This window comes from Rhea pennata, chromosome Z (assembly GCF_028389875.1).
Source record: "Rhea pennata isolate bPtePen1 chromosome Z, bPtePen1.pri, whole genome shotgun sequence".
NCBI lineage: Eukaryota > Metazoa > Chordata > Aves > Rheiformes > Rheidae > Rhea > Rhea pennata.
This window is the reverse complement of record NC_084702.1, coordinates 31,546,315-31,558,433: the sequence shown is the minus strand read 5'-3', so window position 1 is coordinate 31,558,433 and position 12,119 is coordinate 31,546,315.

The window sequence follows — 12,119 nt, the reverse complement described above, 5'->3', positions numbered from 1 at the left end:
ATCCAGGGAAAGAATGATCTGAGCTACATGATCTTCTGGACCATGACTACAAAATATGAATATAGTCTAAATCTGATCCTTTCTCCAGATTGCATAATAGAAGGAAAAAAAATTGCCACTGTGAAGTATAAATAGTGGAATGTTTATTTTTATTTTAAGCTGAAGACTATTTCTACTCTCTAAATATACTTTACTCTATATTTTTCCAAGTTTATCTCCAGGCTTTCATCACTTTCGTTATTACTTCACCCTGTCTACTAAAAAGCAGAATTGTAGAATACTCATTTCTTGTATCTTAGGCTAGTATAATTCTCTTTTCTGCATGTAGTTTAATATGGACAACATAATGTCAGCATGATTTTGCTCTTTTATTCTACTGGATAGTATGCTTATTGAATTAAAAAAGCAATCCTATACCAGCTACATATACCTACTGTGCCTATAACTCTATGCTTTATCTGAGCTATATAACCCCTCTCTAATAAGCATGATAGAATGAAAAGGATGTTAACAAAGTAAAAAGCATGGGATTTATACAACTAATTAAATTCTTTTCCAATTATAGCACAGCACTAGGCATAACTAAAACTCAGTATTGGAAAATATCCTAATATCAATGTGATGTGATTTTCAGAATATTTGCTCTGGACAAAAATCAATAGTAAATACCAAATTCACAGTCACTTTAAGCCCATTCTATTATTTATTAGGGGATTCACTGCAACAGCATGCTCAGTTCTACAGATGGGCTGAGGACTTTTCTTTCTCAGTTTGACACACTTTCAGCCTGCAGGTAAATCTTTCTTCACAGGGGTCTGAAGTTTCCGCAAAGAGTACTCAAATCCAATTTTTCTTCACAGAGTTTTGTTCTCACAGGGCAAAGGCAGTGCACCCATGTCCTTGACTCCTATGCTAGGTGCCTCTGACACTGCATTCGTTCACATCTTACCTTTGAGACAGGCTAAACAGCCTATACGTGAGACATTAACACAAGAATTCTCACCAATCTTACCAACAGTTAAGCTGCATCAGTACCAATCCAGCTGTTGGTAAATGTTTTGGAAGCTGGTGGAACATAAGGGGTTTGCACTTGAAGTCTTAGAGCTGCTTTTGGAGCTTTAGCTCCAAACAGCTTTCTTGCTGCAACATCTAATGTGCCTTGAGAGAGAAGATTATATCCAGTACTAAGCTCCAGGAATGAGGCAGCATTTCATTACATTCAGAACGAACTTTTAAACTCTGTTTGCTGCTGTAAGATACAGTCAACATGCATTGGAGATCAAGTTATACACTGAAGCATAGTGCCTTATCAAGCAGGAAAGGAAAGCAGATGGACGCTAGGATGTTTCCCAGTTGCTAGCACAGTGCACAGCTGAGATTATTACCACTGTTTTCAGTAGCAAATTTATCCAGTCCCCACAGTAGCTGTGCTGCAGAGGTGCAACGATCCCCAGATGAAGTGAAGATAAGCTTCTGGTTTCCTTTATGTAGGTCTCATTAGGAGGACTGCTTTGCCACACTATTTATCATCCTGATAAGAATGAATTTTCTCTGTGCTGGGTGTAAAAAATATAATCAGGACATGAAGCCAGGGGAGGAAAAGATGAAAAAAAAATAGTAGCTTCTCACATCCTTTTCTATATCACGGTATTTGAGGAATCACAGCTAAACTCTTTGTTTTCATCTTTAGAGCATCCAACCAACATTAGCTTATTAACTTAAATGCCACCCTCTTGATGGTCTTCTTACCAAGCAGACAATAAGGCTTACCTTAGGTGTGCTAGGGTCTCTGTACAGTGAATGTTCCAAGAAAAACACAGATAATTGCAGTCTTCTTAATCTAACCAAACCAACAACAAAAGATACCATATGTGGGTGTGAATTTTCTTGATCTTCTAGAAATTATCATAAAATGACTATAGATGTATACATAAAAATTAAGTATTTTTTTTCCTCTTGCATTTTCTGATAATAATGTAATTGGTTCTGCTTACTGATAAGTAAGGTGCCTCAGGAGTAAAATACGGAAGGAATACCAGCAAAAACTTCTGTTTTTTTCCTCAAGACAAACTTTTTACTCCTAGCTCCATTTTACAGAAAAGAGAAAACAATGTTATCAGGAGTTATTGTGAAATTGACTGTGATAACTCACATGGTAACAATGCTATTATTGCTTGCCACCAGGGTAATTACACTCCCTGCCCTGCTATGTCTCTATTTATATATAATTTAGAAAAACTAATGACAGATAAATAATGTATTTATCTAAGCTATTCAAGAAGGGTTGAACTACACATGCAGGAAGACTGACTAGAGTGGAAAAAATAGCTTCATGAATGATGCTAGAGGGTGCTGGGTACTCTAAACTTTCTGTGTAGGCACAGGCAAACCTTTGAAACTATGGAACGCATGAAGGATGTAGAAAAAACAGGAACCATCCATTTGTCATGAATGATGCCAAAGGCAAAACTCGCTCTGACATCAATCATCCCCACAAAATCCCCAGCGGCTCTCTCCGAGGAAGGTGCGCATCCTAAACTCTGAGATGGCTCTTGGCAATTACAGTCCAGTCATTGGCTAGAATATATCAATGACAAATATTTTAAATGGAAAACATCATTATACTCCAGGAAACTGATTGGAGAAAACATCAATCTTTTGCTGTGCCCTCCCATCCTCCAATCAATATTTAAGATTGACTGTTTTCTTTGTCAGGACCTGATGCTAAAGAAACAGTAGCTGTACTAAATTGCAGCAATCTCTCCTCAGCCAGTGATAGGCATGATGCATAAATAAATTATCATGAGCTAGTCTAGGCCACGTAGTAACTAGTATTTGTCCTTCAACACATGCAGAATTGCCTAGTAATAAGCTTTCTTGATAGTAAGTGCTTGTGCAGTGGACAAACAGAACCTCCAAACAGTAGATTATTTAATTCATTATTTTGTTCAGTTCCTACATTCTCTACTGTTACACCCAAAACAGTAACTTCCAGACAGGACGCAAACCTAGATAAAGCCTAGCTTCGACCAGTATGACAGTTCCAACACCAACATGCATCTGTGATATCTATGATAAAGTGAATATTAATTAAAAAACAACCCAGATGAATTACTCTAATGACTTTGGAACTTCTCTATATAGTGTTGTCGGTTTTGTTGTTTTTTAAGCAGATACTGCTATAAATCAATGGCAACTGCTTTTCAGCTGTATTTTGAGGAACTGCATAATGCAGGACTATTTGCTGTAAGAAACTAGGCATATTCTGGAATAGCCACTATGGGCTGTGCTTAAGACAACACAAAAGAAACAAACATGGATGAAAAAAAATTTTAAAAAGTCCCCAAAACTGATCTCGAAAACGAACCAGGACTAATTGCTCATTGACCCTTTACAAAGACTTTCCAATCAAATTTTAAAAACAACAGTTTACATTCTTCTTTCTTTGGTATCAAGGTCTCAACATCCACATATTTAGATACTGTCTTACAATGCACATGAAGTATACAAGCAGGAGAATCTAAAAATGTGAACAGTCAAGATGCTCTTAAATTACAGAGTATAACTCTACAATATTTTTAAACATCTGACTCAAAAATTAGAGAAACTTTCTCTTGGTTAATAATATTTCTTCAGATCTTTCAGGGATTTTCCTCCCCTTTTTCCAAGATATGCACATTTCACAACCTATAGGTAAATTTTTATTCTTTTATGTGAGAGAAAGCATGCCCAAGTGCTTCTAACAGCAATACAATATCAGCATTTAAATTTTTATGTTCTCAGCTGGATTATAGTGATTTTATTCAAGTGCATCAGTTTTCAGATTCCAGCTCTTAACTCTCAGCTCACTGGCTGGGAAATGAACAGGTTTTATGTTCTATTTTCAAAGGTAAAAAACATGGAACCACTGCAGCATCAGTGCTGTGCTTGGGTATGAGACTGGTTATCCTGAGAGTTACTCGCACTGCACTGTTTGCCCAGTCACACAGAGTTATCAGAGCCTAAAGTAGCCACAGCTGAATGGTGGAGTGGGATTTGGCCACATCACCCCATGGATGGCGTGGAAGGCACCTTGGGATGCCTCTGAAATTAAGGACTAGCAGGATGCAGAAACTGGCAGGGATTAAAAAAATCTGTCTCCTCTGTGCTGACAGGTAAGAATACTGTGGAAAGGTATCCTAACCAGCTAAGAGCTTGACTTATCATCTCTGTATGAATCATTTTGATTTTTTTAAATATTATTTGTGTCTGAATAGGCATTAAACATCTATTTGAATCATATAGAAGACAGATATTAGGTACATTAGGAGCAAACACTCAGGCTGCCACTAGTTCACATACAAATCAGTATCACTTTGAGCCATTTCATTAATAACAATTGCTGACGTAAATTATACACTGGTAAATCATGCTGCTGTTTTTGAATTAATATCTGGGGAAAAGCATTAAATAAAGCAAGTTATAATTGTTTCCCATGATAGACATGTCCTCCTTGCACTATTGTTCTTTTGATATCAAAAATCCCACTATATTAAAATTCTATTTCTTGATGAATAAGTTTATGAATTTCTTTATTTTAGTTTCCTATTTTTCCAAACTCAAATGTATGTCAACCTTGACATCCTGTAGTTGTAGAACTGAAAAATCTTTCACCAAAATTGGCCTAAAAACAGGAGCAGTGCCTTCCATATCATGAAAACTTAAAATCCATTTTCATTCTTTTTATCTCTTCTTTTTTATTCAAAAGTATGTTATATCTGGACTAAATTCTGTCCCACAAATGCACTACGGTTGTGTCAAGGTTAAAAAAAAAATTAAAAAATTAAAAAAAGCTACCAAAACTACCTCTGAATATACGTTCTTTCACGTACAGCTAGTAAAATATTTGACCTGTCTATTGTAAATCACAGTATTCCAGATGATATACAAATAGATTTTGATTTTAAAAAGAAAAAAAAGGCATTTCCAGTAAAAACAGTGAGCTAGAGGAGTTAAAATTTCCTCTGATAAGTGAGACAAGACTCTATAGTAAAGTGAAGGTTATTTTCCTGTTGGCTTTTATGCCAAGGCATACATTCCAGACAAGTGTTCCATAAAGCCAGTGTCTAACAACAATCCCTAGAAGAGATGAAATATACAGAGGTAAGTAGATTATATTTCCATTTTTCTTGCATAGTTGGTCTGAATTTTCCCTATGGAACTTATGTTTATGCAATGATATTTCTTTCTACATACATTGTTTAGCTTCCTACCAACCAACAAAAATCTTGAAGAAGTGGTCATTTTCTTAAGTATGTTTTCTGTTGAAATATTAATTGTTTTGTGGATCGTGGCAGGTGGACAGAGGCAGGAAGAGCAAAGCTAAGGATTTTTCTTCTATTTTTTTATCTATGCAAAGAAGAAAGAAAACGAGGACAAATAAATCCTTTCTACACAAAACAGTCGTCTTCAGATGTTTGCTTTTATAGGAATGCCATTTTTCCACTGACTGGAGGGTTTTTTTATTTTAAATTCATGGTTTCTATGACTCCCCGAGAATGACTAAATGAAGTCTTCAGCTGGCAGCTACTATCATAATAAAATACAGGTAATTGCCTGTACAGGCTGTTTACAAGAAAACTGTGTTGTCTTGTGGGCAAGGAAAGGTCTAAATCCATATATTTAATTCAAGAGAACTTTTGGCTTTGCTGGGGTTGATTTGCTAAGCTGAGTTTCTAATTTTCACTCCTTACAGACTTGAGTCTGTTTAGATTGCAATCTTCCTGGGGCAGAGGGAGTTTCTTATGATATCTTTGGGGATGATTTTGCATTTGGCATTCTTAGTTGCAGTTCACAGGCAGATACAGCAAGTAAGGAAAATGCTGTCATGCTTCTGTAGTCTGCAAACACTAATATTTTCCCCTGCATAAACTGGAACACTTACAGCCATGTTTGAAGGATTGGGCTTGTAATAAAGTTATTATTAAAATATTGTTTATTTATTTATTTTTGTATTTATATAAAATGCAAGAGGAAAAAAGAAAGGTAATTTTCATTGGTTATATATATATATATATATATATATATATTACTCATTTCAATGCTCTGGATCATTATTTTTTCCTTTCGTTATGCAATTGTGAACAAACACTATTTCTATAGACATGTCTCAAATTGTTTCAGTCATTGTCAGCTATGCTATCAGTTAAGCTGGGTAATTATTGTGCACTAATAATTTACTCCATAATTAATTTCTTAAGTTTACTTTTGAGAAAGGCTTGCTGCTGCACAGCACTTGAGCAACCACCCTGAAGCACCAGAAGCAAATCTATAATTTAATTTTGGTTTACACAAGCTACAAATGAATCCATGGGAGGATCCAAATGTCTTCTTATTAATTGGGAACCCTAGGGTTCCCAATTAATGAATTCTACAGGGCTTCATAGGCACAGGATAACTTCTTTGCAGATATTTCCACTCTAATGTGCTAGAAATGTGCCTGTTCCTTCTTAGATTACAAATGCTCTTAGGGCACATCAACCTGCTATGTTTTTCACATTCTTCTTCCTATCTCTCAAAATTTGCCTCTTCAGAAACATTAAATAGAACTATCTGATCTCTTTATATGCGGGCTGATCTTGATGGGCTCCAGAGAAACAGCAAATGAAGCCTTATCACTGAAAAAAGCATGACATGCCACAATGTAGAGCATTTGATTAAAGGTGGAGGCAGATAAGTCTCTAAATAGCCTTTCAAAAACAGAAGATACTCACTAGCTTTACTGAGCTCTGAATATGATTCTTTCAAAAGTACAGATTTTTTTTCTGTACTTATTTTCCTTTTTTTTAAAAAAATGAATTTATAAATCTTTTGAAATATTTATCTTCTATTCTGCATAAGCCTCAGCAGTTTTTAAATCAGATCCTCTGATCTGTCCATCCTTCAGCATTATTTTTCCTCCTGTTGTAGTAGTACCATCAATTCTCTGTTGTGACTTTCCTCATGTCTAATTGTTACAGCTTTCAAGAGCTGCTGATCGATATACAGACTTATCTGTAAATACACACAGAGAAACCCAGATGTACGTGAGGTTAAGAACAGGAAGAGCTTGTATGTTTTTTGGGTATTCACAGGAGCGAAGATTTCATTTTACAGTTACTTTCAGTAGCATCATAGATTTTGCAGCATATTTCAATTTATCATTGCATCCGCATCCCATTAAGTGTAAAGCTACTAGAAAAAATTACCTTCATGGCTCATTGGATACTGTTTGCACTACAGTTGCATACGTAATAGGAACAGGAAAAAGTTTGCACTACCAACATCTCTCATTTCTTGAGGAATCTTACTATGTTAGGAAGATAATGTGCATCACAGTTCTGGCTAAAGATAGCTATAATAAATGAGGCTCTTACTTCTATCATTCTATTATTTCAGCCATTTCACGAGCTGTTCTTTTTTTTTTTTTTTTTTGATTAAAAAAAAAAAGAAAGAAAGAAAAAAGAAAAGCTTCCAGAGGGATTTAATTTGCATTACTATTTTAAGTATGAATGCTCTGTAATTCTGTAATTCTAACTCAGTAGTAATTTTCCTCCCCTTCCTCTCTTCTCCCTGTTGTACTGACAGAATAGTAAAAACTATTGGCTTACATGTTTACTGTCTGGTCTTTTTTCAGGCAAGACTCGTAACTCTATGAAAATCAGGATTAACTCAGTATTTTTACTTGCAGATGAGTAAATGTGAAAAGAAATCTCTGTTTCTGTTTGTCTGGAGATTACTGTTTCCTCATATGTTTACCAGTCACCAGACTTGTAGGAGATAAGGGAAAGTGTCTAAGAAACTGTTCCTGTCAGAGAACCTGTTATGCATAGGATTATCTTCTGATAGTAATACTACTGTTCTTAAAATTTTTAGTTCAGTTTCATCCAAACAGAATCCAGTTCATGCACCCAAAGACAGCTCTGTAACATGAATAAAAGTATAGTAAACTGGGAAGACAGGCAGATTTTTTCACAACCACGTTTAAAAGTGTAAGCCACATTACTGCAAATGTGTGATAGGCTTAAAATTACATGACATTTTGAAATAAGCTCAGCTACTTCTTTTTTACCTCATCTTGTACTTTTTAGCTGTCATAGATCACTCAAGGTCTCTTTCATAAGTTTTTGCTACAATACTAAGAGAGTGAAAACTTTATGTTTAATAAAAACCAGATCCTTACATAAATTCAAGATTTCTGGAAATGAAAGATAAAGGAATTGTATAACATAGGAATAAATTGCAAGACATAGAACTGCTAGGATTGCTTCATTTTGTTAGGAGTCTTTACAGATCTAGATCATTAAGACGGCTTTCACTTGTTACATGCAAGACACCTATATTCTAATTAAAGCCAAAGCACAGATGTTGCTCAATATCTGAAAATCTTAGTGCTACTGAATTAAAAAAAAAAAAAATCATTTGTCAATACTTCCCAACCTGCACATCAATCAAGCTAGCTCTTTGCTTTTAAAAAGTAGTTTATGTATCTAGTGCTTATTTCAATATACGCTGCAGTGAACTGTAGTCAAACAAGACAGAAAGATTATAGACAGTGAATTTAAATGACAAGACACAATCAAAACCACAGCCTTAGAGGAGTGCATGAGGAAAATAAGAATTCTCAGCCATAGGGCTTCCAATTTCCTATGACTAGCACACTATATCATTTAAAATAAATATGTTCAAAACCCATCTGCTACTCCACTAAAAATGCAGTACCATCGTACACTTGCTATTACCTCTGCATACTTGCGTTACAAGCTGAAGTCCAACAAACTCTCAGTAACTGAAAAATTAAATATGACTTCTGCAGAAAAAAATATGGGGAACTTACTACTTTCTTCCTCATTCTGTTCTGTGAAAGTTAACTTAAAATGATTCCTACATACCACTTTGTACAACTGCCTGTCTTCTATTTAAAGAACTGTCCCTTTTTCAGATGCACATTTTCCTTGTTAGTGAAGACTGATGCTTCTGGGCATCACAAATATTTGTCAAGCTTTCCATAACTAATAAATCTTAACTCATTCACTCCTCATTTGCAGAACTGTGATGCAAAACACAACATTCATGTTCTGTGAATAAATCATATGTATTTTTTCCCACTGCAAAACTTTTCATCTTTATATGTGACTGAATCCAGGAAAAGATATTATTAAGATAGAAAAAGATAAAGGCAGTCAAATGAATTTAGTAAATTACATTATTAGCCCACAAAGAGGAAACACAGACATAATATCCTAAACTGCATTGCTCTCCAAGATACAGAATAGCTAAGAATATCAAATCAAGGAGCAATGAAAGCCTGTTGGAGGATCTCTTAAAGGATATTGAAACATAGTCATCCAAACTACACTAGACTTCTGGTAGACCAATATCAAAACAGAAGAAACGCTCTGCCTGGATGTCATTGCATTACATGGAACATCTCAGATTTGTGAGGATGAGACGTATTTATGAATTAAATTGAGACACTTGCAACTTCTGCAATTCACAATCAGAGTAACTGGATTTGCCAAGAAAAACAAAACAGATTACATCTGTATTTTTTTCTCTTTATAGTTCATCTTAATATTCTGCTTGACTGCAACAAAAGTCCCACCACCTCTATCACAGGCAATTTAACCTTGCAATTGTAAGTTCTAGTTACATTTCTTTCCTTTAGTCATCTACAATTCAGTTTAAAAAATCTAGTCCTTTTCAGCAATCTGCAGAGAGAAGACCCACCCCCCTATTTTCACCAAAGAATTTTCACACAAAATTTATTTTCACTTTTACTCTTGTTACTTTTGATACGTCGATTCTAATAAAATTCAGCTAGGCAGTTTTGCTCAATGTTAAGTTGTTTCTTGTAAGTATTTGGGTTACAATCTTCAGATTTTAAATTAGGAAAAGAGATAGACAAATGGAGGGGGAATTAGCAGCCAGGACAGCTATTAGGAAAAAAAAAAGAAAAAAGAAAAAAAAAAAAGAAAGAAAAGAAAAGAAAAAAAGTAAAAATTTCAATGTAACTCATAAATATATGTTAATATCTTACCATTCTTTTTCTCTTCTCTCTATTGTAAGTTATACAGCAAATTTAAATTTTCTTCTCAACAGTTAAATAAGAATTGCATTATTAAAGATTCTTAATATCCCAATTTCCTCATTTTTATTCCCCAGGAATTCCACTGGTTACTTCTCTACATCATTTAAAATGCTTGCATCCAAAGCCTGACACAAACTACATACTAACAAGCCTTGCAGCCCTCTAGTTTTTCCTACACTGATCTCTTTTTCAGATCAGAGGTAACTAAAATGTCACAATAGCATTTTTTTCCACAAATATAATCTGCAAGTTTCTTGTTGAAATTTGGTATCTTGAAGATCTATAGGAAAAGTACCTGAATGGTTAAAAACCTCAATACTTCTAACACATTTCTACGCAATTTTTTTTAATCAACTTCCATTTCAGAAGAATTTGATCAAATACAGGAAATATTGTAAAAAAGCCATGTGTTCAAGATCAATCATCTGGGGAGTAATCAATTAGCTAGTGCAAGGGAAAAATACTTTCTTTTTTGAAAGATATCTTCATGAACAAGGAGAGAAAAAAGAGGATTTGAAGGCTGTATCTTAACATCTGCTGTGACAGCAGTTCTCCAACTCTGATATGTGTACTACTTGGGTTATGTAGGCTTCACTGATGCATGGGGTGATTAAAGAGATTTGTTGTACATAAAATAAGAACCATTTATAATACTCTGATTAAATTACATAAATTACAAAAGTGTGACCTGGAAGCAGTGGGATGCTACGTTTTAAAATGGAGGACTGCTAAATACAGCTGAAGGAGTATAGGGGGAAAATGACAGACAAAACAGTGGGGAAAAAGATACAGAGAGTTTAGGAAGCATAAGAACACAACAGATTGTTCCTACAATTATGTATCTACAATAAAACCGATATTTCTTTGTATTGTTTGTTGGGGCCACTGAACAGCAAGTGACCCTTATATTTTCTTCTGGTTCTCAAGCTTAAGTGAGCTTTTAGTCAAGTAAATAAATGCAGCTTATACTGTACACTAATGTCATGAAATACTGATTACATTATCAACTGCCGCATTAGAGGGCTGTGACAATAGCCCAGATTCTCAAAGATATATTGGTATCAGTGCAAGTGTGATACCTGAATAACTGAGTAACTGACAATCTGAGTCAAAACACAAGAGCAAGATAGAGATACTGCTTATGAGACAACCCATTTTTTCCTATTTTTATTTTCTCTCCCTTTCTTTTCTTTTTTAAGTAATCCTAGCTTTTCAGTGTGATTGACCATTTAAATTATGATCCTCATGGTGCAAATTGCCAGTCAGGCTAGGGTAATCATCAAGACAGTCTGGGTATGTAAACACCATTTACATAGCTCGAGTAAAGTGCATTACTTCAAATGTAGAATTTAGGTCATCTAGTAAAATTACTTTAAATAATGTCAGAAACCATTAAATGAGGTCATACTGAGGACAGAGAACTTCAAAAGTATGTGTAGGAGCCTGCTGACTTGTTTGGCAACTGCTAGTATCTGCTGATACTCGCTGCTTTGATTACTGCTCCAATTTATCTACCCTTGGCAATATTTTACTTCCAGAATTGTTTGTATTACTTGTCACAAGCACCTCTGTGACACCTTCGCATGGCACAAGATCAGCGATAGCAAGCACATTGTGTCAAGTGCACTTCTAAAGAGGGCTGAGGAGTGGAGCTGTGAATGTCTGACGACGTTCACAGCTGTGTGTTCTGTCCTGCCAATATTGATCTATAGGTAAAAGTAACAGAAATGGCTTTGAATAAATTTTGAGCTCACTAAGCACTGTGCTAGCTAATGAAAGCATCACAGCTGATATCAAGAGTTTTCATTTTTAAGGAAGCAAATACAACATAAAGTGTATAGAATAACCTAGGAGATACTCAGTAAATTGTAGACATAGGCTCTTGCTAAATAGCTGGTTAGGTCTCTGTTTAACCACAAAGTATACTTGGAAGTTTTCTGTAGCATCTTTAAGATCATTGTTTTATATTCATGAGAATACTAGTTCCCTATACTTTTAATTTATATATCAA